Source organism: Ochotona curzoniae, unplaced genomic scaffold (assembly GCF_017591425.1).
Source record: "Ochotona curzoniae isolate NIBS_2020 unplaced genomic scaffold, NIBS_Ocur_1.0 scaffold_2587, whole genome shotgun sequence".
In the NCBI taxonomy this organism is placed as follows: Eukaryota; Metazoa; Chordata; class Mammalia; order Lagomorpha; family Ochotonidae; genus Ochotona; species Ochotona curzoniae.
In genome coordinates this window covers 4,817,318-4,842,707 of record NW_024467096.1, presented here as the reverse complement: position 1 = coordinate 4,842,707, position 25,390 = coordinate 4,817,318, and the positions used below count along the sequence as shown (strand labels likewise).

The window sequence follows — 25,390 nt, the reverse complement described above, 5'->3', positions numbered from 1 at the left end:
GTTGCCTACAGTTGGAGATAAATCAGCTTTTTTTTTTTTTTAAGATTTGTTTTTATTATTTTTTTTATTGGAAAGGAGGATATACAGAGAGGAGAGACAGAGAGGAAGATCTTCCGTCCAATGATTCACTCCCCAAGTGAGCGTATGGGATCCTGGCGCGTTCAAGGCGAGGAGGACTTTAGCTGTTAGGCCATGGTGCCGGGCTCAGCAGTTACAACTTGAATGAGTGCCATAATGGTATACTGCCTTTACAAGTAGATGCCTAATGGCTGTACCACAACACCAGATCCAAATAAGTGAATCTTAAAGAAAAAAAAAATTGAGGGATGGTCACCTACTATATACTTTAGTGCCTGGATTCAATTTCTAACTCTACTTATTCCAGATTTCTGCTCATAGGGGCAGCAATAATGACTCAGGTAGCTGGATTCCTGCCACACACATGAGAGATCTGAATTCCCAGGTCTGGGATTCAATCATCATGGCCTCGGCAGCTGCAGATACACGGAGTGAACCAGGGCGTGGGACCAGAGCACTCATTCTCTCCACAAATAAATAAGAAGAAATTCAAGGCTAACACTCTGAGGCTAGTCTTCAATAAAGCGTGTTTGTGTGACATTATCCTCCCCCTCTGAGCTCCAGGAGAGGTCAGACATGAGGTCAACAGGTGTATCTGTGACCTAAATCAAACAAGCCTTTCAAACCAGGGAAAGCCGTCACAGTGGGGGATATGTACCTGAAAGTGATTTTCTTATTCATTGCATAGTAGCCATAAATTAAATACAAAACATTGAATTAGTATTAAAAACATGCCTTATGTGGGTTGTCACCCACAGTTGAGGTTATTGTCACAGTACTTCAAGATTTTGATGCTATTTTCTCCCTTTTCTAAGTTTTTAGGAATCAACAGATGTGGATATGATTTTTATGACACCTGGTTACAGTGTTTCTTTTAAGATCATGGTATGCATAACAAAGGTTTCACATGAACTGCATTGTATTCAAAACCTTTTGTGTGGGCCTGGTGTGGTGGCCTAGCGGCTAAAGTCTTCGCCTTGAGTGTGCCAGGATCCCATATGAGCACTGGTTCTAATCCTGGCAGCTCCACTTCCCATCCAGCTCTCTGCTTGTGGCCTGGAAAACCAGTTGAGAATGGCCCAAAGCCTTGGGACCCTGTACCCACCTGTGTGGGAAACCTGGAGGAAGTTCCTGGTTCCTGGCTTCGGATCAGTGCAGCTCTGGCAACAGCGGTCACTTGGGGAGTGAATCAATGGATAGAAGATCTTCCTCTCTGTTTCTCCTCTCTGTTTATCTGCCTTTCCAATAAAAATAAATAAATCTTAAAAAAAAAAACCCTTTTGTGTAAGTCTAATGGGGAGTATACTATTGGGAATTACCTTGTGGTTGATTAGTTTTGTTTTGTAAACACCAAGACATTAAGAAACAAAAGGGAGGATTGGGGGTGTTTCTTGTGGACACTAGTAATTTGGGTGTCATATCTGTCCATGGTAGAGGTCCACAGGCAGGGGTGGACACATGCAACCAGAAGATATGTGGTCTGAGGCTAGGTGGATAATGACCTTAGCCCTGACACAAACTTATCTTAAAACAAACCCCCTGTGAGCTGATTCTGGGCTGTGCCTTACCTTCCCCCAACTTTCTTTTTTTTAAGGGAAGAATGATGCTTCCATAGAGAGAGTGTACAATGGTGAGTCTTAGGAAATACCAGTTAGTGATAGAAAATGTTAAGCAGCCTCCTCCCGCCAGAAAGCTATCTGCTTTGTCACTGCTGCTATCATTTCCTTCACCACTACAGCTGTAGATCACTTCCACTTCATGTTCAGTTTGTACTTGCCCTTCAACCTTACTTGCTTATAACTTGTTTGTGCAATGTGGAGGGCTATTCTGCAATCATTTCAAGGAAAACATGTGGGAAAGGACTTGCCTCAAAGTTTACACATTTTTTCAGAAAGACCTGTTTGTTTTCATTTGTAAGGCAGAGTTACAGAGAGAGAGACGGAGAGATCTTCCATCTGCTGATTTCACTCCCCAAATGGCTGTAACAGCCAGAGCTGGGCCAGTCTCATGTTGGTCCAGGCACCTGGGAATGTGGGCTCTCCTCCGTTGCTTCCGCTGGTCATAAGAAGGAAGCTGGAATGGAAATGAAATAGCAGGGACCAAAGCTAGTGCCCATATGGGTAGCTGGTGCCAGCAGGTAGAAGCTTAGACACAACACAGGCCCCAGCTTACACATTTTTTTTTTAATTATCCAGAGACAAATGCTTGTCTCAGTGTGAAAGTCCTTGCATACTGTTTGATACTCGCATAGAATTTTGTCTGTAAGGTTTTAAATATATAAACAAGGCAGGAAATGTTGCTTTGCTATCAGAACAATGTAAGAACCTGGAGGATGTGTTTGCCTGGGAGCCCAGAGCACTGTTTTTTTTTTTTTTTTAATTAAAAAATGTTAAATAACGATTTACTTATTTTTATTGGAAATTCAGATTTACAGAGAGGAGGAGAGACAAAAAACAAAAAACAAAACAAAAAAACCAATCCTCTGTCCGCTGATTCACTCCTCAAGAGGCAACAATGGCTGGAGCTGAGCTGATCCAAAGCCAGGAGCCAAGAGCTTCTTCTAAGTCTCCCGTGTTGATGCAGGGTCCCAAGGCTTTGGGTCATCCTCCACTGCTTTCTCAGGCCACAAGCGGGGCCCTAATTTTAAAAACTTTATTGAAAAGGCAGATCAGATTTACAGAGAGAAGACAAAAGATCTTCCACTGGGCCCAGCATGGTAGCCCAGTGCTTACCTTGCATGCACCAGGATCCCATATGGGTGCTGGTTGTGTCCTGGCTATGCCACTTCCCATCAGCTCCCTGCTTGTGAACTGGGAAAGCGGCCAAGAACGGCCCAAAGCCTTGGGATACTGAACCCGTGTGAGAGACCTGGAAGAAGTTCCTGGCTCCTGGCTTCAGATCAGCTCAACTCTTGCTCTGGTAGCCACTTGGGAGTGAATTGGTAGATAGGTAATCCTCTCTATATCTCCTTTTGTCTGTAGCCTGGACATGAACTTCTGCCCATATTTCGCATACAGGTGCCTTGAGGTGGAGGATTAGCCAGTGTGGGAACCCAGAGCACTTTTGACTTCCTTTGTTTTCAGCCCCTGATGTTAACTCACCTTTTAGTTTTCCCCTAGCTATACAGTTTTCTTTAGGGAAGTGCAACTGCCTACTTGAAAAAGCCAAGTAATCACAACCTTAACGCTTCATCCCTGTGTCTTTCATATCTTGACCTTTCTTTGTGTCTTTGCTTGGGACCTACAAACCCATTTATCTCATGGCTGATGGACTTATGCAACCCAATACCTCTTTTTCTGTGGGGTGTGTGTGTGTGTGTGTGTGTGCTTTTATAGTGACTTGAACAGGGGTGTTTTATTTTTATTTCTTTGAGATGCCATGAGAGAGAGAGAGAGAGAGAGAGAGAGAGAGAGAGAGAGAACGTGCAAGCACGCTGACCTGCTGGCTCACCTTCCAGATGCTTGAGCTGGAAGGGGAGCTGGAAGTCAGGAATGGGCAATGCACCCCAGGCCTGGGTGTATCTCCCACTCGGGCAGCAGGGAGCCAACTACCTGAGCCATTAGCTGTTGCCTTGCAGACTGCCCATGAGCAGGAACCTGATGTCAGGAGCCAGAGCTGAGCACCAGAGCCAATGTGGGAGGGGTGCATCCTAACCACTGGGCTAAACACCTCTCCTGGTAATGTGGGTTTTAAGTAAATATTTAATGTGAGATTGGCATGTAAGAAAATAGTCATTTTTGGGCACTCAACCAAGCTTCTCTGTGTTGATCTACATGACTATTTAGTAACAGGGTAGTTTAAAAATATTTTGGTAAATCCAGAATTTTGGCATACTTTTTAATTTAAATTATATGAAGATGGTAAAAATAAGAAAATTTCATTTCTGTATTATATTATACTATCTCTGCAACAAAGGTGTGAGTTCTTTGAAAGCTATTGAATCTTAAAAAATTTCCAATTGCTATTACTTGTATTTTGTGAGAACTCATGTCCTTAATCTAGAATAGTGACCTTGTCTTTGAAAAACAAGAGGGAGACACTTGGATAACCAGTAGCAAACAACTTTACAACTGATCAATTTGTTCAAGCCCCATAACATTGGTTAGGCAGACTCAGGGCCCTGTGACTAGTGTGTGGCATGGTAGGTAAAGCCAGCAGCTTCTTCTAGGTCTCCTGTGCAAGTGCAGAATTCCAAGCTCTTGGATCAACCTCTGCTGCTTTCTCAAGCCCTTAGCAGGAATCTGGATCAGAAATGGAACAACTGAGACTCAAACAGGTGCCCATATGCGATGCTGGCATTGACATCCATGACTTAACCCGCTGTGCCTCAACACTAGTGCTAGCATTTTTGAGGAGTTAAGTATCTCAGAGTGCAAAGCCCGTAAATGTTATAGATTGCATTCAAACCCACAATGCTTTAGCCGCTCTTTGTGTATTTACCCACAATATCAGCTTCTAGAGGTTAACAGCATTCTCATAATGCTGCTTCATTTTGTTGTGTTTTTCCTTTCTCATGGACATCATCCTGTTCCAAGGTCTCTTTTTATCCCATTCTTGTGTATCCTTTACTTCACACACTTTCTCCTGTATCTCTTCCAGTTGAGCTCACAGCTGGGGGACTTCAGTCTAGCACCTCCGTCCATTGGATGTTTCTGAGAGGCGGAAGACTACTTGCTCTTCCAGACTAAAATACTTACCTGTACTCCGTGTTCCAAGTGGGAGAGAGTGGACCATTCATTTGTGTCACTTGTTTGTTTTAAGCTATTTATTTGAGAGGCAAGGCTGGGGTGGGATAAAGGGGAGAAAGTGGTAGAGAGTACTCTCTCATGGACTGGTTCACTCTTCCAGATGCCTGTGACCACCAAAGCCAGGAGCCAGAGATGCAGTCTAAGTCTCCTACATGACTGGCAAAAGCTTAGCTGAGCCATCACTGCACTGACAGAAATTGCAATCAGGACCTGGGATTGGGACTGGAATTGGATGGTCCAAGTGGGATTGGGGGGGGGGGCGTCTTAAGCACTAGGGCTGAATGGCTATTCCTTGTTAGTTTCAGAACACAGTGAAGTGAGCCCTGGGATCCATGGGAGACTTGTTCCAGCACTCTCCATGGATGCCAAAATCCTTGGATCACCTATGCAATCCTTCTGAATAAAGCATCTCTAGATTATTTATTGTATCTAGAACAATGTGAATGTTAGAAATAGTTGTTTTACTACATTAGTTAGCAATAACAGGAAAATCTTATGTATTCCATATATATACATATAAATGTGTGTATATATATAATACACATTTTTTGAGAGTGTTTCTACCTTTTCACTTCACATTTCATCCACCCCACTTCTGCATCTCAAATATTTTTTAATGAATAAGTGAAACTAACAAATGGTCTACTCTCTCCTGCTTAGAACATGGAATGGAGGTAAATTCTTCAGTCTCAAAAAAATAAATTATCTCTGTGCTCTCAGAAACATCCAAAGGATGTAGGAAGTAGGTTGATCTAAAGTCCCTCAGCTGTGAGACAGCTCACAGTGCTTGGGCTGAAGCTGGGAGCCACCAACTCAGCCCAGTCTCCCAGAGAGGTGGTAGAATCCCAGCTACTTCAGCCATCACCTCCTCCTTTGGTGCCCAATAGCAGCAAGCTGGGTTTGGGGCTTGGAGCTGGGAGGATGGGACAGGGACATCTGTGGTAGCACTTCAACTGCAAGCCAAACACCAGCCCCCAGATATGGATTTTTTTTTAATCAATGTGTTTTTTAAAATTTAAGATTGATTTATTTTTATTGGTAAGACAGATTTATGGAAAGAAGGAGAGTCAAAGAGAAAGGTCTCCCATCTGCTGGTTCACTCCCTAAGTGGCTACAAGGGTTGGAACTGAGCCAATCAGGAGCCAGGAGTATCTCCAGCTTCTCCTATGCAGGTGTAGAGTCCCAAGGCTTTGGGCCATATTTTGCTGCTTTCCCAGGCCATAAGCAGGGAGCTGGATGAAGTGGAGTAGCTGGGACATGAACAGGTGCCCATATGGTATGTCGGCACTTGCAAGCTGATGATTGGCTAATTGAGGCACTGTGCCCACCCCTAAATGAATGTTCTCTATCTGTGTTGGTTGAGTGGGCTGATACAGAAAGATTATTTATCAAAAGCTCAAAAATGAAACAGTGACAATGCTGGCAAAGGGGAATGGAGAAACTGGATCTCAGATACTTTGCTAGTGGGTATGCTCAATGATAGTTACTCTGGAAAACAGTAGAGCGATTTCTAAAAACAACTAAATCATCTGACCTACTAATCATACACTTAGGCATTTATCCCAGAGAAATACAAATTTAAGTGTACGCAATATCAGCATATAAGTGTTTCTGGGAGTTACAATTTGTAATAGCAACAAACAAACAAAACCCAAACTACAAACAACTGAAATGTACCAAATTTGGGGAATGGATGAACAAATTCTGGTAAATCCATATAATGGGATGGCATTCAGCAAAGCACAAATAAACATCTGATACATGCAATAACATAGAAGAAACTCAAGATGCATAATATTAAGGGAGAAAGGTTACATGGCACAATATTCCATTTATGCAGCACCCTTTTCTGAGATAGAACACACACACACACAAACCCCTTCCATCTGTTGCTTCAGTCCACAAATGGCTGTAACCGCCAGAGTTGTGGCAATCCAAAGCCAGGAACCAGGAGCTTCCAGGTCTTGCACGTGAGTAGAGGGGCCCAATTACTTGGAGCATCCTTTGCTGCTATCCCAAGCCACAAGAAAGGAGCTGGATGAAAAGTGGAGCAGCTGGAACTAGAATCGGTATCCATATGGGATGCCAGCATCATAGGTAGAAGCTTAGCCTGCTATGCCATGGTACTGTTCCACAACACTTCTGCAATGACACAACTATGGAGATGGAGATCAGATTATCAGGGGACAGGAGTTAGCTTGGCAAGGGACTTGTAAACTTCTAACTACCAACAGCAGACATGAAGCAGTTCTGTGATGGCCCGACAATTTCATGGCTTGAAGCTTGCCATGGCTGCATGAATCTGCAATGTGAGATAGAACTGCACTGAACACTCACAAGTGAAGGTTAAAATAATGGTAAATATTACGTTCTGGAGTTCTAGTTGACAATTATTTCCATACCATTGTCAATAGCCCAGTGTGGAATCTTACGGGAGCTTTATGAAATGTCACCATGGTGGGGAGAATTGGGTCGTGGGTAAGAGACTCCATATTTTTCTTTCAAATCCTTCATTATTTCAGAAGGGTGTGTTTTGTTTTGAAAGATACCGAAAACGTAGGCGGGTAGTTTTGGGCTGATTTTTGGGGAGCTGGGCAAGAGGAGCATGGAGAGGTACACAGGACTGGCCCCATCTCTTCTGCTGTAACTGCCCAGGAGGGCTCTTGACCCCACCCACTTGATGCGGCTTTTTCTGTTCTAGGTCATGATGCTGAGCAGAGCTGTCTTACTTAGGGAGAAACAAGCAGTGTTGGCCCACTGGGTGAAATCTGCCAGCCTTCCATGCCTGACTTATTAGTTTTTCCCACTGCCTGATACTAAGCGTCTGCCGCTTTGCTGCCAGAGGTATATATATATTTTGGTAACATCTTGAATTTGATGCCATTGCAGATGCTAGAAGTTGCCAGAAGGCTGTCCTCCAGATAACTGTACCCTGCTCTAGCTTATATCACTGTTGGGTTGCAATTAACATTCAGAATATGCACTGTCATCTTATTAAAATGTATGCTTCTTAGTAGAGCTGGTGCAGGGAGCGTTGTTGGTGGAGCTGTCCCCTAGCCTTGCTCTTCTTAGGTACCTGTGTCTAAATTAAGCTGAACCCTGGTGTCCAGGCTATTTCTAAACAGGCATCACGACTTACTAAGGTTAAAGGCTAGGGGAACATCAACCTTGCAGACACTAACTCAGTGTCATCCCAAGTGCGTGATGCCAGAGTTGGGAGTTTGGCCAGAAAGTACTATTCACTTGGTAGGTAAGGGGTGGGAATGTGGGTGTGGGCCGGATATTTTAATGTCACCTCCTCCTTTCTCTCACCCCTCAGAGGTTATGTCCAAGTAAGGCAGAGAGGTGCTAAGCCGGGTCTTTGGTTCATCAGGAAGACATCTCAGGGAAGGTGTTTTCATCCTGTGGCCAAGTTCCTGTCGCTCACAATCACTCAAGATTCGCTGGGCTTCTTTTCTGTTGCTCGGCTGACCTTGCTGCTGGGGGCGGGGACACGTAGATGAGTCACGGTAAACCACAGCAGTATGCACAGGCGCCTCAGGGCTCCTCATAAACGTGAGAGGAACGAAGCCACCCCTAAGGCCACTGGTCATTTACAGGGGGGGAGAGGAGGCAAGGGATGTGACAACCGTGCAGTCCAAGCCCCGAGCCCAAGACCGCAGACAGGAGGTCTGGGTTCTAGTTCAAGCGAGCAGGAAACACTCCCCTACCCCTCGCCCCCCAAAGACCCTGCCTGGGAGTCTCGGTATCTTTGTCTATGCTTGACAACCTGCAGAGAGAGTTCGCCAGCTTCAAGGGCGAGCGGCTGCCTCGTTCGGAACGCGGTGGATTGGGGGCAGGTAAGAGAGGATGAACGGAGAGCCAGGAATGCTCCCGAACCAGCCTCCCTCTGAGGCGTCCACGTCTCCCGGCCCGCGGGCAACACAGGTGTAAAGGCTCAAAGGCGGCCGCAACCTCCTCTCGGAGGTTTCCTTCAGTCGCTTTCCCCGGGGGGCGCCGCGGGCTCGGAGCCAGCTCCCCCGGGCCACGCTGTTCTGGGTGACACGCAGGCGCCGGGATAGAAGCCACGCGCTGGGTCCCGTCCCAGTCAGGTCGCTGCGCCAGGCGAGGGGAGGGCGCCGCCGGAGCGCTTCCCGTGTGCGGGGCTTCCCACCATGCACCGCGCCGGCAAGTGGCGGCGACCGCGGCGGCGCTCTAGCCGCGGCATGTCTGCCTCTCGACTGCTCTGGGAGGAGGAAGAGAAGGAGGAAGAGGAGGAGGAGGAGGAGGGGGAGGAAGAGGAGAAAGGCGCAGGGGTGGGAGCTGGAGCCGAAGCTGCCACAGCAAAAGTTCTCCCCCCTCCCCCCCTTCCCCTCCTCTCCAAGCCCCTCAGGAAGGCTGGAGCTGCCGCCGCCTGCAGTCGGTGACCGCGCGACTCGGCGCCCGCCCGCCCGCGGTAAAGCGCTCCGGCCTGGCAGGCCCGGGCCCGGGGGAGGGCGCGGGAGGGGGAGGGAGCGGCGCGCGGCCGACGGGGGTGGCGGGGGAGCGCGCGGGGAACGGCCTGACCCCGGGGTGGGTGGGTGCGAGCGGCCGGGCGGCCGTGGGGGGGGCCCCCGGCGAGGCCGTGGGAGACGCGGGCGGGCGCCCAGCTGGGCGCACGGGGAGGAAGCCGGGCGCCGAGAGGGGTGGGTGGTAGGGTTGGCGAGCGGAGAATGACGGGGGTGGCGGAGACGAGCAGGCGGCCCGGGAGGCCCGAGGAGGGTGTCAGGGGTCGGGAAGGCGCGGGGCTGTGGGCCCCCGGGGGCGCCGGGCGGCGGAGGGTGGTGGGAAGAGGCGCGAGGGGACAGCAGGTCTGCGTGTGCACCCGTGCCTGGTGCAGTGCTTTATGCACCGCAGGCCTCAGTGCCTGTGAAGGGCAGGGGTTGGAGGATAAGCGAATGCTTGCAGGGGAACCTGGTGGGAGTGTTTGAGAGAGAGAGGCCCGAGGAAAGATGCCGGCTAGGTGGAGGAATGCAGGGGGTGGCCGGGTGGAGGAGTCTTCAGGAGTCTGGGGTTGGCGAATGTTGGGGAGGCGGTGGGGGAGCGGTGTGCATTGTGCAGCTACGTGAGGGATTTCGTGATGGGAAGAACCGGAGCGTTTCTGAGGGGACACGGGGCAGGAGTTTTTCTGTGAATAGAAACGACAGCGTTGGAAAGCCAGAGCGGAGGTGGTTGGTGGTGGGGTGCTAAATATTAAAAGAGAGGATGCAGGGAACGTGCATAATAGAAAAGACAGATGTACTATCATTAATAAACGTAGGCCCAAGGACTAAAGAGGTATTCCAGATGGGCCCGGGTGGCCTAGTTTCGAACCTGTTTGGGCTCCTCGGTAGATGACATCTGGTAAGTGTGGATATCAGGGCTGTGGCTGGGTGGGTTGGTGGGGGTCACTGACCATTAGACTCCCCTCTTCGGTAGTTTGATCTGAGACTATTTTTTTTTAAGACCCACGCACCAGTAAGCGTGAGAACGTTCCACACAGACCTTGAGAGAGAGAAGGGACACTGGCTTCGGACTCTTTGCCGGAGGGCTTTGAGATCCGCCGCCCCCCCTAGATCTCTGAAGTCTTGGCACTCCCCAGCGCCTGGGGGAACTGTTATCCTGGCTAGTGCCCCAGTGGAAGTGACTTGAATTGGCGCTTCTTGGTCGTTGCCTTCCAGTTCCCTGGGCCAGGAGGGCTGATGCCCAGCCTGGATGGCAGCACCCAAGATGCTGACTGACAGGTGAAGGGGTATCCATCTGGGGTGACCCTTCTCAGGAGGGACGTTGGGCAGGTGATTCCAGGGCTGTGGAGGTGGTGAGGGGAGGGAGAGACCCATGCTTCCATCCCCGGTGCCTGATGTTCTTGACTGTTGTCACCAAGGCACGCTGGTATGGAAGACACTGTCTGAGCCAGCCAAGCGTGCACCTTGCGGAATGGAGGAGCTAGAATACCGGTTTAGGTCTTGGGTTGCAGGGCGGTCAGGTTTGGTTATCAGGAGGTGGAGGAACCTGAAGAGACTGGATATTTCTGGAGGCAAGTTGGAGAGAGGATTAGCATATCGGCAGCAGGAAATGAGCCAGCCTCTCCAGCTGATTCCTTGTGCAGAACACCAGACACAGTTTTCAGGAGGGACCTCTGGGTCACAGTACCTGGATAATTACCTTTTGTTAAGAAGGAAAAAAAAAGTACATGCACATCACATTGTACTATTTCTTCAACTGAAGAGCGGGCACCAAGTGTGAAGGCTCTTTTTATGGAACTAGTGGGTGAAGAGATGAATGAGGAAGGTGAAAGGAATTTTGGAAAGGGAAGGGAAAACTCAATTATGTATTCCTTTGGCAAGTACGTTTGCAAGAGGATGATAATTTAGCTGCAGAGAGGAACTCTGTTTTTTTTTAATTACAAGCTTTCGTATAGAAATAATCCAGAATTATTATTCAGAAGGCTGAGAACGCTTCGTCAGTCCGTTTTAGATGTAGCCCTTCTTGCACAGGACTTGATTATATCACACAGTACTAACAGCGTACTGGCTGTTTTTATTGTTTCCATAGTGTGAGAGGGACAGCTTGCAGATACTGTGTTTTTGCCTGTTGTTTTGGTAGGTACAGTTCACCTCAGTGTGCTCTGGGTGTTTCTCTGCTCCTGCAAGTCTGAGGCAGTGCATGCGTGTGGTTTGGGATGTTCCTTGGAGGGGTTCATCCAGCAGCTGGAACCCTGCCTGATGGTGCCTTGGGGCACCCCCCCTCCCCAGGGCATTCCTTGCCTCAGTTCTCTCCCTTGCAGTGGACATTTACTGTTACTTCTTGATTTGTCAAGGACTCAGAAAACTCCTGGGTGAAGGGCTGAAAAGGGTTGAAGTCACTGACATTCTCCCTTTTTTCTTCTTTCTGACTTCTGAAAGCTATCATTTTAGCTCTTTTGTTCTGTGTCTTTACACCTGTGAATGGCATGCTTAAGCCTTGATTTTATCTCTATTTTTTAAATTGCTGGAGAGCTGCAGATCTCTAACCTGCTGGCTCACTCCCTAAGTACTCAAAGTTGAGGAGGCAGGAGCTCCTTCCAGGTCTCCCTGATGTGTGGTAGGGGCCCAGCTGCTTGCACCATCACCTTCCTCCTACGGTGTGTGCAGTGTGCTTTAGCAGCAAGCTGGAATTGGCAGCAGAACCAGGACCTCAATCCAGACACTGTCTCATGCACATCCCAAGCTAATGTGCACCCCAGCGTTGGTCTTTAGAGCTGAAGACACTGGGGCAGTATATCTGCACCTCCACAGTGGCAGGTGAAGGCTTAGGCAAGCAGTAGCTTTCTGAACAAAGGAGAGCATTTAAAGTTGGGCTCAAAATGCCAGTGAGATGATCGGGGAAGCTCTAGGTGGGCTGGGTAAGAAAGCAGTTTGTACATGGTGCACTTGGTGGGAGATGAGGAGGAAGAGGTTTTTGATGCTGGAGTTTGTGGAGTCATGGAGTTTGAGCGTGCGGCCCTGGAGATGCACTGGGATTGGCCTATGTGCTCCTTCCAGGTTTCTTGGGGGCAGTTCTTAGGGTTCTAGGAAGGAGTGGGGTCAGCCTACACAGGGATTTTGTTTTTGTTTGTTCAGAGGGCTAGGAGGGATGGGAAATGTGATAGAGGAGGAGGAAGAGGATGGAGGAGGAGGCCAGAGATGGTGATAATTGGGTGGGAGGGGGAAGGCTGAGAATTCTGAGGGCATCTGCCTGTGGAGCCTTTTCCCTCAGGGTGGTGGTGACATGGAGATTTGTGGCAGATAAAAGGGACTTAGCATATTTAAATCACTAGAATGTTGGGAATGTGATAGAAAAGATCTGGGGGAGGGGGTGCATGGCAGAACAGTGAGAGTAGGGAGCACCGCGGTCCAGTCTCCTAGCCTTCCTCTCTGGATGGTGTACTGCTGAATTTGTGTTTGCTGGTGAGAATTGCTTGCTTTGTTGTGCACATGGTCCCTGGACTGTAACCTGTGCTGAGCTGAGACTTGTTTGAGCTTGTTCACCACCGCTTGGTTCCTAGAATGACTGATAGACAGTAGTGTCCACTGCTGGTGAACACTGGGCGGGCTGTACGCCTTCCTGAGTGCTGTACAGGACCGTGTAGATAACAGTATGTCTCCGTGTGAGAGAGTGAAGGATGAAAGGGAGACCTGGCCGGGGCGTGGATTAGAATGGTGTGGGACGGTCCTGCAGACCAGGAGTGCTAGCAAAGTGTGTCCCTTTAATCTGGTGGGTTTAACCTGGAGCAGGGTGTTGTTGCCTTTGTGTTTTCTTACCTCAGGCATCAAGCTATTTTAATAATCTGTGTAGGGGCCCAGTGTTCAGGCGCTTATCAGAGTGACTCCTGAGCTTTGGAGCCACCTGCCTGCTCTTGCACCTGGAGAAACACAGGGGAGGGATGGCTCTAGTGCTGGTCTCCCTGCCACTCATGGGAGACACCTGCTGGAGTCCCAGGCCCCTGTCAACTCTTGTTGCCATGTAAGGAGTGAACCAGTGGATGGAAGATGCCTGTCTGTCTGAATTTCTTTCTCATTCTACCTTTCAAGCAAATAAAACAATGAGGTTTAAAAACAAAACAAAATCTAATTTGATTTTATTAATTTTTAGGACAATGCAAAAGATAACATTAGTTTCTTAGAGGAATTTACAGTTAAAAAAATGTTTGAAGGACTGGTGTTGTGATGTGGCAGATTAAGCTGCTGCTGCCCGCAGCACTGGCATCCGATATGGGAGCTGGTTCCAGTTCCAGGTCTTCCACTTCATATCTAGCTCCCTGCTAAAGTGCCTGGGAAAGCAGTAAGAGATGGCCCAAGTGTTTGGGCCTCCGTACCCACCTGGGACACCTGGAAGAAGCTCCTACCTCCTGACTTTGGCGTGGCCTAACCATGGGGCCATTTGGAGAGTGTCTGCTCTCTAAGTATCTCTTATCTTTCAAATAAACAAAGTCAAGTAAACAAAGTTACTTGTTCGAAAGGTAGAGAGCTAGAGAGAGAGAAATAGACATCTTCCATTCCCTGATACACTCCCCTCAAGTGCCCTTAAAGAGGCTGTGCCAGGCTGAAGCCAGGAGCCAGGGTCTGAGTCCAAGTCTCCTGCTTGGGAGGTGTGGTCTCAGGTGCTGGTACCATGCTGCTGTCTCCCAGCTGTGCGCTAGCATGAAGCTGGAATGAGCTGTGGGGTCAGAGTTGGACGCCAGGGACTCCAGTATGGTGTGTGGGTATCCCCACACAGCCATTGCACCGACCACCTGGGCCTGCCCCAAGATCCTACGTTCTTCTGGGGGAGAAAGACACATTGGGAAATAATTCAGTAGCAGTGTAAGATTTCAGGAGGTTAATAAATCCCAAAGTTACATCTCCAGATGAATTAATATTCTATTTATTTTTTATTTTTAGTGTAAAGATTTATTTATTTGAAAGGCAGGGTTACAGAGAGAGACAGAGGGAGAGGTCTTGGATTTGCTGATTTACTCCCCAAATGGTTGCAACAGCTGGAGTTAGGTCAGGCAGAAGGCAGGAGCCTGGAACTTGGATTCTCCCCTGTGGGTGGAGGGATTCAAGCATTGGGCCATCTTCTGCTGCTTCCCCAGGTACATTTAGGGACCTGGGTTGGAAGTGGAGCAGCCAGGACTCTCGCCAGCACTCATATGGGATTCTGGTGTCCACAGTGGCAGCTTAACCTGCCACACAGGTAGCTGTGTTCAGTCCTAAAGTTCCGATCTTTACTGCACCATGTTTTCTCAGTCATCTTCTAAAGCTCCAGTGCTGTTGCAGGTGGGGGCTGTATGGGGCAATGAGACGTGTTCTCTATATTTAAGGGTTTGTAATGCATTTGTAAATAACAAAAGGTACAGTGTTATTTCTGAATGATGTCATTGTTGGCGTATCGTTTTGCTTTGAAAGATTTGACTTTTAAAATTACAGACTATAAATAGAATGATTAAAGAATAGTTTTGCTTTAATTTGGATAGAAACAGAAAGGGAAATGATTTTCTTATTTAACTTATTAAATGGATTCTGGAGAACACTCCCAAAGAGGAAGTCAGGCGTATTTTGGATGGTGATGACAGCTTCACCTGTAGGTAGGCACTAGGTAAATGTTGGTGGAGTGTACTGGATGGTTGGATGATGGAGTGAGTAAATGAGTAAGTTATAGCCTTCCCAGATCACTTACTTTATAAAGGACCACAAACAGTCTAGTCCTCTGCCTGTACTGCCGGCATCCCTTATGGGGGTCTAGTTTCAGTCCCTGCTGTACCTGCTGCCTGCTAATTTGCCTGGGAAAGCAGCAGATGATGCCCCAAATACTTGGGTCCCTGTACCCATGCGGAAGGACACCCCTCTCACCGCCCTCCCCTCCATTGTGGCCATTTGGGAGTGAACCAGCTGATGAAAAATGTTTCTGTCTCTCCTCTCTGTAACTATGCCTTTCAAATAAAATAAACAAGCAAACAAAAATTTTAAAAAGGATCATACTGATTTGATATTTTAAATAAAATTTGGTAATGTTTATTAACAATTTCATTACCTCAAACTAAGATAGGTTATGATAGTTTATGGTTAAGCTTGTGTGTGTGTATGTGTATATATATACATATGTATATATATATTTTAAGATTTATTCATTTGAAAAGTAGAGTTAGACAGATAGACCTTCCTTTCACTGGTTCACTCCACAAATGGCTGCAGTGGCCTGGGCTGGGTCTCATTGGTGCAGGAGCCTAAGCACTTGGGCCATGCTTCACTGTTTTCTCAGGCACATTAACAGGGGGCTGGATTGTAAGTGGAGCAACTAGGACTTGAACTGCCCATATGGGTGTTGGTGCTCTAGGAAGCTTCCTTAAATGCTATGCTGATCGCCCACCAGTGGGCTTTACAGATCATAGGTGGGATAGGAGCGCAGATAATAGAGACACAAATATTGGTAAGGTTTGGGTTGCGGGGAGAGGATTTAAGTGAACTATGTTTTACCAGGTGGATGGAAGAATTCTTCAGGGATTTCAGAGAGGCACTGAATGGCTCCACATTTCCCTTACAGCCCTAGAATGAACTTACAGCCTGAATCTATTTCTGCTTTCTGCTTATTGCATTTTAGCTACTCCTACTGGTTTGTTCCTTTTGAAATTCACATTTGTTGGGTAGATGCTGAGCCCCCTGGAACAAGTGTGGATCTTTTTCCATCTGTGTCTAGTGTAGCTCTGAGTGTGCCCTTTGCTGAGCCTGTACCCTGTCGATGACTTGGTCTCTGTATGTGAAGAGCATGAGTCAAGTGGGTCCCTGTTATCCAAGCCTTTTCCTGAGCTCAGAGCTGCTTTATGACCTGCAGAATGAGACAGAAAAGGATTGAGAGCATTTGTCCAGTTAATGCATGCTTGCTAAATAAATAAATGAATGAATGGGAAAGTATTTGAGATCATTTAGGAGCTCTGAATTCTCTGTATGCATTCTGTTCTATTTTATTCGTAACCTACCTTTTTCTACAAAACACTTAATGGGACTGACAAAGACAGGTGCACCAGAAATGAGCTGAAGTAATTCAGAGAAGTCTAATTGAGGAGAAAAAAGATGAAGGAAAAAATCTGTTGAGGAAAGAAGCTAGGTGCTACCAGCACGGATGTGAGAGAACTAGGAAAGCAGTGCAAGGCAGGCAGATGGAGGAAAGAGGGCAAACCTGACAGCAGGGAGGAGTCCGAACACAGGGAACTGAGAGGATGTACAGAGGAGAAGCGGGAGCAGGTAGAAGGTGAGGGCGGGTATTTGAAAGGGCTGTTTGTGAGGAGGAAAATGGTGAGGCTATCGGAAGGACAGGAGTTCACAAAAGTGTGGAATGTAGGAATGTAGTAGAAATTGTGTGTGTGTGTGTGTGGTTTTTTTTTTAAGATTTATTTATTTCTACTGGAAAGTCAAATATACAGAAAGGAGTCGAGACAGAGAGGAAGATTTTATGTCTGATGATTGACTCCCCAAGTAGCCGCAACAGCTGGAGCTGAACTGATTTGAAGCTAAGAGCCAGGAGTTTCCTCTGGGTCTCCCACGCGGGTGCAGGGTCCCAAGGCTTGGGCCATCATTGCTTTCCCAGGTCACAAGCAGGGAGCTGGATGGAAAGTGAGGCCCCTGGGATTAGAACCGTTGCACATATGAAATCCTGACACATGCAAGGCGAGGGCTTTAGCCACTAGGCTTCTGCACTGGGCCCTGAAATTGTGTTATTTATAATAGAAAGTTTCAGAAAACGATGGGGTGAATTTTTCCTTATCTAACAGATAATACACAATTATTGCTTGCAAAAGTATTGTTAGATGTAATCAGGAATAACTCCTTTGGGATTCATATTCTCTTTTGTTTCATTTTTTTAAGATTTCATTTGTTTTTATTAGAAAGATTTACACAGAGAATATTGTACAGAGAGAAGCATCTTTCATCTGCTGCCTTGTTCCCCAAGTGGCCACAACTGTTGGAGCTGAGCTGATCCGAAGCCAGGAGCCAGGAGCTTCTTCCAGGTCTCCCATGTGGGCCATCCTCTACTGCGTTCCCAGGCCATAACCAGGAACCTGGAAGGAAAGTGGAACAGGCAGGATATGAACTGGTGCCCATATGGGATCCTGGTGTACGCAAGGCTAGAACTTTAGCTACTAGGCTACCGCGCAGATCTGGGGATTCATAATCTGGTAGGAGAGCTGGACTTGGGTACATATAGCTATCACAGATATCATAGGAAAAATAACCAGTATGCTTGAACTAAAAGGTAGAAACCAAATCCACTTAGGGCAAATTGTTGGACTGCATTTGAGTTGCATAGATGTAACCTTTTTTTTTTTTTTTTAAAGATTTGCATTTTTTCATTTGAAAGACAGAGGATGGGAAGAGAGTGAGCATGTGAGCGTGTGAGCGAGCGAGCGAGCAGGAGAGCACGTGCACTTCCGTCCACGCGGCTTCAGAGCTGGGACAGGAGAATCTTCCAGGTCTCATGTGGATGTAGAGCCCAAGGACTTAGGCCGTTTTCTGCTGCTTTCCTAGGCATAATAGCAAGAAGCTGCATTGACAATGGAGCAGTTGGGATTTGGAGCAATGCCCAGAGCATGCCAACACCTCGGGTGAAGGCTTAGCTGGCAATGCCATGGGATCCCCCCATACCATGCCACCATAGGCAGAATTTAGCTGGTTTTTGAAAGTATGGGTCAGATTTTCACTGGCAACCATTACTGAAAGACAGCATTCTCGCTAGCACAAAGAAAGACCATGGACATGATAAGCTTAGAATGTATGGAGAATGGTGCTTGTTTTTAATTTCTTAAGAAAGGTTTACTTATTTTTATTGGAAAGGATGTTTTACAGAGAGGAGAGACAGACAGAAAAGTCTTCTGTCTGCTGGTTCACTCCCCAAATGGCCGCAACAGCCGAAGCTGAGCTGATCTAAAGCCAGGAACCTGGAGCCTCTTCCAGGTCTCCCATGCGGGTGCAGGGTCCCAAGGCTTTGGGCTGTACTCTGCTGTTTTCCCAGGCCTCAAGCAGGGAGCTGGATGGGATGTGGAGCAGCTGGGACACAGATTAATACCCTTATAGAATCCTGACGCTTGAAGGTGGAGGATTAGGCAGTTGAGCTGGCCTCTTCCCCCCCGGTCAGTTTTTAATTTTAAATTGTGACCCACAGTAATAAATATAAAATATAAAATCTTCACCCAATTAGTCTGAATGCTTATAGATAAAACAAAGCTTTGTAACACAGTAACTGTTCCTACCATATTGGATATATTTGACGTTATCTATTCTGATTGATTAAAAAGAAAAAGTGCTGGCTGAGAGAAGGGAAAAAAATGTTGGTTGTCATTTGTTAGTCTGATCATGACCAACTAAACACATTGCAACTTGTCGTTTGGAACAGAATGAGTTAATGACTAGGGAAGCATGGGATATAAGGTAGGAAGAATGCGGATGGCCTTGAAGGGCAAGCTAAGGAGTTCATATTTGATATGATGTAATTTTGTGCTCAGTAAGCAAACACAAGTTGAATTTTAGTCTTGGCTCTTCTATTTACTTGCTTTTGATTATGGAAAATTATTTTCTTTGTGAATTTTAAGTTTTCTCATCAGGAAATTTATATTCTTTTTACCTTCCTGGAAAGGGTGGTTGTGAGGATTTGAATTCAAAATGTATTAGCACATGTTGTTAGAAATTATTACTGTTGAATCTAATTTGAGACATTGTAGAGGTGAGATTATGAATGAGAAGACCAGTTAGGAGGATATTGGAAAATTGATAAGGGCTTAAATTATTTGATAGCAGGAATATCAGAAATGTGGGGTGGGGTGTGATTAGAAGGAGGGAGACTTGAATAACTGTCAAGGTGACTAAAAGGTTAGAGTTGTGCAAAGATTGGAATTTCAGCAGTTGAAATTTGGTTGTGGTCTTTGGTATTTTAGCAGTGTATATTAGAGGATCTTGTTAGTTTCATGGAATAGAGGTTCTCTTTGCTGTTGAAGGATTAAACTCATAAATTGGAATTGAACATGAGTAGAGATAGTGATGGAGTATGAGGATGTGCTGTTGAAGGGTTCCCTGTCTCCCTCCCTCCCTTTCTTTTTAGCTGTTTGAAAATTATAGTGACAGAGAGAAAGAGAGAGGCAGCAAGAGAAATATTGTATCTGCTGGTTCATTCCCCATTTGGCAATGTCCTGGTCTGTGCCAGGCTCAAGCTGGGACCCAGAAACTGCAGCCAGGTCTCTCACATGGGCAGTAGGTCTCGAGCAGTCTTTTGCTGCCTTCCCAGGGGTATTAGTTTAACCAAAACTGTGATGTGGATGCTGGTGTTAACGAGTGGCAGCTTAACTTGCTGCACCGTATTGCTGGCCCCTGAAGGGTATTTTTGGTTGCATGCTAGAATTTATTCATTTAGGAAATATTTTTGTATATGTCTTATGTGCAGGTTTCTGTGGTAGGCAGTGAAGTGTACACATTTATACAGAGGGTTTCAAAAGTTTCATGGAAAATGTGGATTATGAAAAGGAAAATGTGGATTATGAAAAAACCGTTTAGATTTAAAACTTTCTAAACAAAAAATGATTTTGTTAATTTTCATTTTCTATGAACTTTCTGAAATACCCTTGTATATGAAATATGCATTCTATATTTATCAGAAATTTATCCAGGTACAGAATGTGTGTACATCCATGGTACAATCACTATGGCAAGTTTGATCAGGGCAGCTTTATTTGAGTAATTGGTGTATGGCTTAACCCTTGGAGGATAAATGGGATTATAGTAGGGCAGATGGCGAGGGCATTCTGAGATGGGGGAGTGATATGAATGATGGTGAGAAAAGTTATCATGTTTAGGGGTTCATGGTTTAGAATGGCTGTATTTTTGAGTTTCATGTTGAAAATAAAGCTACATGATAGAAAACCTCAAAATGTAGACTAAACTGATCTTTTAAAAATATGTATTTGAAAGCAAAGTTACAAAGAGAGAGAAATGGAGAGAAGAGCAGTGTCTTTTGTTTGTGGATTCACTTCCCAATGGCTACAGTGGCCAGAGCTGGGCTGGTCCAGAGCTATGTACCAGGAGCTTTTTTCCGGTTTCCCACGTGGATGCAGCGGCTCAAGGACTTGGGTTATCTTTCACTGCTTTCCCAGGAGCATCAGCAGGGAGCTGGATTGGAAGTGGATTGGCCAGGAGTTGAACCAGGATGATGTGGGATACGGCCACTGCAGGTGATGGCTTTAGCAGCCATGCTGCACACCAGCCCTAGTTTTGTGAGACATACGAATTGCTCTGGTCATAGGGGTACAAGTTAATGACTTTTTCTTAGGTATGTAGCAATCTGAATTCTCAGAAGGCACCCTGAAGTGTTGCCATCTCCAAGCTGGTGTTTCTTCCAGCTGAAAGTGACTGTTAGTCTGACCTCCAACATAATAGAGTTGTCTTGTGTTTCTGCATTTCATACAGGTGGAATCACATTTACTGTGTCTGGTTTTTCTTCTCTTCGTTTCTTCTTAAAAGAAAATTTTTTTTTGGAAGGGCAGAGACGCAGAGAAAGATGAATCATCCACTGGTCCATGCCCCAAATGCCCTCAGTAGCCAGGGCTGGAGATTCATTCTAGACCTTCCACATGATTGGCAGGGACCGAAGTACTTACGCCACCAAGTGCTGCTTCCTTGCTGGATGTAAGTGGAGGATGTGGAATTTGGTCCATATATCTGATACAGGATGTGGGCCCCCCAGGCAGCATCCTAACTGCTGTCTCACACGGCTCTCCTTGTCAGGTTTCTTCTGGTCACCTCTTGCCTGTAAGGGTCGTCCCCAGTGCATGTAACGGTCAGTCCTTCTTTTTCCTTCACAGTGTAAAATTCTGTTATTTGACTGTGTCACAGTGTTTATCCATTCTTTGATTGTTAGACATTTTCTTTCTCTTTTTTTGGGGGGGTCTAAGGAATTGTTTATTTTTAGTATTTCCTTTTTAAAGAGTTTTTTTTAAAATTTGAAAGGTAGAGAGGGTTAAATATAGGTAGATAATTGTCCATCTGCAGTTTGAGTACTCAGGTGCTTGGATTGGCTAAGCCGGACTAGGCTGAAATCAGGAGACCTAGTCTTAGTCTTCCCATGGATGGCAGGAAGCTGCGTACTGAGCCATTGTCTGCTACCGTCTAGGTTGCATGTTGGTGGGAAGCTAGATCAGAAGTGGACTTGAACCAGGCACTCTGACAGGGGGGGATAGAGATGTCCCAGGTAGCAAGCATCTTAGCCACTGCACCAACTGTGCCCCTGAGTCTGGCCCAACATACAGATGAGCTTCATCTGCATCATGTATAGCTGTAACTCACTGTCTTTACTGTGTGAGATTCCACTATTTGAATGTGTCACAGTGTTTCTTATTGCACAGGTGGATAGTTTCTAAGTTTTGGAAATCAAAGTAGCTTCAAGTTGATTCAGTATGCAGTGGAGAACCAGCGGTGATTTTGGACTGGGCAAATAATGAGGTGCTTAAGAATACTGATGTGGATCCTGGCGCGGTGGCCTAGCGGCTAAAGTCCTCAGCTTGAACGCACTGGGATCCCATATAGCCCCGCTTTCCATCCAGTTCCTTCCGTGCTTGTGGTCTGGGAAAACAGCAGAGGACGGCCCAAAGCCTTGGGACCTACACCTGTGTGGGAGACCCGGAAGAAACTCCAGGCACCTGGCTTTGAATCAGCTCCAGCTCCAGCTCTTGCAGCCACTTGGGAGTGAACCAGCAGGTGGAAGATTTTTCTGTCTCTCCTTCTCTCTGTAAATCTGCTTTTCCAATAAAAATAAATTAATTAAAAAAAAAAGATTTGATTGCACATGTGCTTTTGGGAAACTGGGGACGAAGAATCCTTCAGGGGCTTCTTTACGTGGTGACTGAGACTGCCGCTAACAGAAGTTACTGAATCAGGCAGCAGAAATGTTTTGTTGTTCTAAGGCACATCAACCCATAAGTGAGGCAGCAGTTGGAGTGCTCAGGGGCATTTATCTAGCTGGAGGGAAATACTGGCCTGGAGCTGAAAAAACGGTCCAGTGGAAATTTGGGACTAACACAGAGTCGATAATTGAAGCTGCTAATTCTGGATTTGATAGGGTGCTGCTGGTTATGACATTGTGTGGATTGACTGATAATTGAAGTGTTAATTGAAGCAGTGAAGAATGAAGTTTCAAGTATATATATTCTTGTTCCTCAGGATTGTCACAGAGGGTGATGGCTTAAAGATTGTTTTTTGGATTTAAGGAGAGATATTCACATGCAGAAAGAAAATGGAAGCAATGGTAAGGGTTGAGATTCTGAGGGGGAGTTAGAGAGAGCTCCAGGACAGACATTGGGAAAATCCACACAAGTTGGGCCGAAAAGAGGAGCAGTAATGCAAGCAGGAACATCAGCGCAGAATCCTGTGCCGAGAACCGTGTGCAGGCGTGTGCGCACAGCAGAAGCAGGTGCTCAGCTAAGCCAGGGTGGACAGCTCAAGTGTGACTGCTGAGCACTGAAGGAATGGGAGGACTGGAGATAGGGTTTCTATTCAGATTCTTTTTTTTTTTTTTTGTGCGGGTTGGGGGCAGTTGTGATCTTTAAGAGAGCAGTTTAGAGACTAGGATACATGGGGCTTTACTGAGGAAATTGGAAGAATATGAAAAGCGATAAGGGTAGGAATCTAGGAAGGAAGAATAACATTTTTTTAAAAATTTTATTTATTTTTATTACAAAGTCAGATATACAGAGAGGAGGAGAGACAGAGAGGAAGATCTTCCGTCTGATGATTCACTCCCCAAGTGACCACAACAGCTGGTGCTGTGCCGATCCGAAGCCGTGTACCAGGAACTTCTTTCCAGGTCTCCCACGCGGGTGCAGGGTCCCAAAGGTTTGAGCCGTCTTTGACTGCTTTCCGAGGCCACAAGCAGGGAGCTGGATGGGAAGTGGAACTGCCAGGATGAGAACCGGCGCCCATATGGGATCCTGGCACATTCAAGGCGAGGACTTTAGCCACTAAGGCCACGCCGCCTGGCCCAAGAATAACATTTCAAAATTACAGGCAAGAAGTAAAAAGCATTTTACAAGCTGTAAGAGGACATGATTACGGGGGAGAAGGTGTGATTTGAGCGAGTCTTTCGGGAGGGATTGAGTTGGATGAGATTACGGATTTGCATGTGCAAATGGTTGGGGTTATTCAGTGACCTTCTGGTGGTGCTTCAACCCCAGTGTGCTGCTGTGAGGAGAACAGACGGTGAAGGTTATGGTCCATGTTAAGAAGATGCCCACCGAAGGCAGTGGAAGGCCCTAATGTTCTAGGGGAGGCAAGTGATAAAAAGGCTGAGGGACAGTTTTCAGTTGTATGGGAGGTTAGTGAATCAGAGTATGCAGTGGTTATGATTGGAAATAAAAGGGGCGGGGGAGGAGGCTGAAGTCCTGGCCCACTGTGGTAGTATGCACTTGCAGTTTAGGACCAGCGTGGTGGGCTGTGTGCATGTGAAGGCTTCAGAGCTCAGGAAGGTCGGGTGTGGGAAGTCCTTAGCATGCTCGTAGAAGTCATGGAGAGTAATGGTTGAGTATGGACAACACAGAGTTGAAGTGTCTGGAGAGTGAGTGACCTAAGTGAGTTAAGAAAACTGCAGGCATTTTCTTCTTTAACTACTTGACTAACAGTGTGAGTGGCCCTGGGGTTGAGTCCCTTTATCAAGTGACTGACATCACCAGTTTGTGGAAGCAGGTGGTCCAGAAAAAGCCACGTTTGAGTTAAGGTGACGAGGTAGTTATTACAATCCAGGCAAGATGTGATGTAAATGTTTGAGGTATTGAAATTGAGGGAAATAAAAATATTGTTAGATTTACTAACCTTTTGATTTCTTTATAAAATAAAATAATATCTGGAAAAATCATAACTTCATCTACATTATGCTGATACAAATTCAGCTGAGGGATATTTGTGGATTAGCGATGAGACTGGATAAAATGGAGGTGGAGGTGAAAAGCGAAGCATGTGGGGCAGTTTGTTGGCAACACAACATGGACAGGCTGATAGAAGGCAGTAAATGGAGGGACTGGAAGTGAATGAGGAGGTTGGGGTGACCTGCATGTGAATAAGAGCAGGAGGGAAAAGGGAAAGGAGTACCTGCAGCGGAGAAAATGTGGGGAGACATGCCGCGTGGGAAACTGCCACAGTGCCTGGGTGACTCAGGGGTGGCAGCCAGGGCAGGAAGGACACATCCGAGTCCCTAAGGTGGCCCCCTTTGGCTCTGTCCTCCCGTTGTACTGAGTACCCACAGCAAGATAGAGAAAATGCTTTCTTGGCTTATTTTAGTTCTTGTTTATGTTTTGAGTTTCTCTAAAGGAGCTGTTTTGCCAATTCTGGAAACAAAATTTACCTGAAACTGAGACTTTTCCTTTTTTTTGATCTTGAGCATTAGAATCTTGGGGTTTAAAGCTTATCTTCCACTTACTTACCTCTGATGCTGGTATTTAAGACTTGGAGCAGGCCCTCTTTATTTTGGCTTGTGTTTTGACTCTCAGGCTTTAGTTTGTCCAGTTCTAAATCGTGGTATTTCAGTGGTATTTATTTTTGTCAAACTTTGTTTTCCATCACTTCTTCCGTTTTACTGGCTTCTGGTTATTTAACTTTTTAAAGGATTTATTTATTTACTTGAAAGGCAAAATTACACAGACAAAGAGAGAGAGAAAGAAAGAAATAGATTTCTCTGAATTTGCATTCTGTCCCTCCCATGACTGCTGTTTGTGAATGCAAAAAGCACTTTCCTTTTCTGGGTTTAGGTCAGAGTTTTTGATGTTAGTGTATGCTTCAGAGGGAGCGAGAGGGAGAAGACACAGAAACACAAAGTGACAGTGAGCAAAATATGACAAGGTGAAAATACATTGGATGGGTGGTGTTTCATCCTGGTGCTGCTTTGTTTCAGAGTCTCCGCCTGTGTCTAGCCCTGGGATGGTCCTCTTGCTTTGTTCTGCTTTTGCACCTGTGATGCAGCACGTGATGAGTAAGCCTCCGGGAAGGCCCCGCTTCCCAAACGTGGGGATATGATGTAGCAGTGTGGTCTGATTGTTCTAGGAT

At 46.3% G+C, this 25,390-nt stretch overlaps 1 protein-coding gene across 7 annotated transcripts in view; it reads left to right on the top strand.

The window, feature by feature from the left end:
• Positions 1-9,131: 9,131 nt before the first annotated feature.
• LOC121171225 (zinc finger protein 148) overlaps positions 9,132-25,390 on the top strand; it is a 166,528-nt gene continuing 150,269 nt past the window's right edge. For 3 of the 7 annotated variants that reach the window (XM_041002837.1, XM_041002835.1, XM_041002841.1), the window contains exon 1: positions 9,132-9,261. The gene's annotated coding sequence lies outside the window, so the exon portion shown is untranslated. The remainder of the gene's footprint in view (positions 9,262-25,390) is intronic. The other 4 variants (XM_041002834.1, XM_041002839.1, XM_041002842.1 and 1 more) reach the window with 2 other exon arrangements.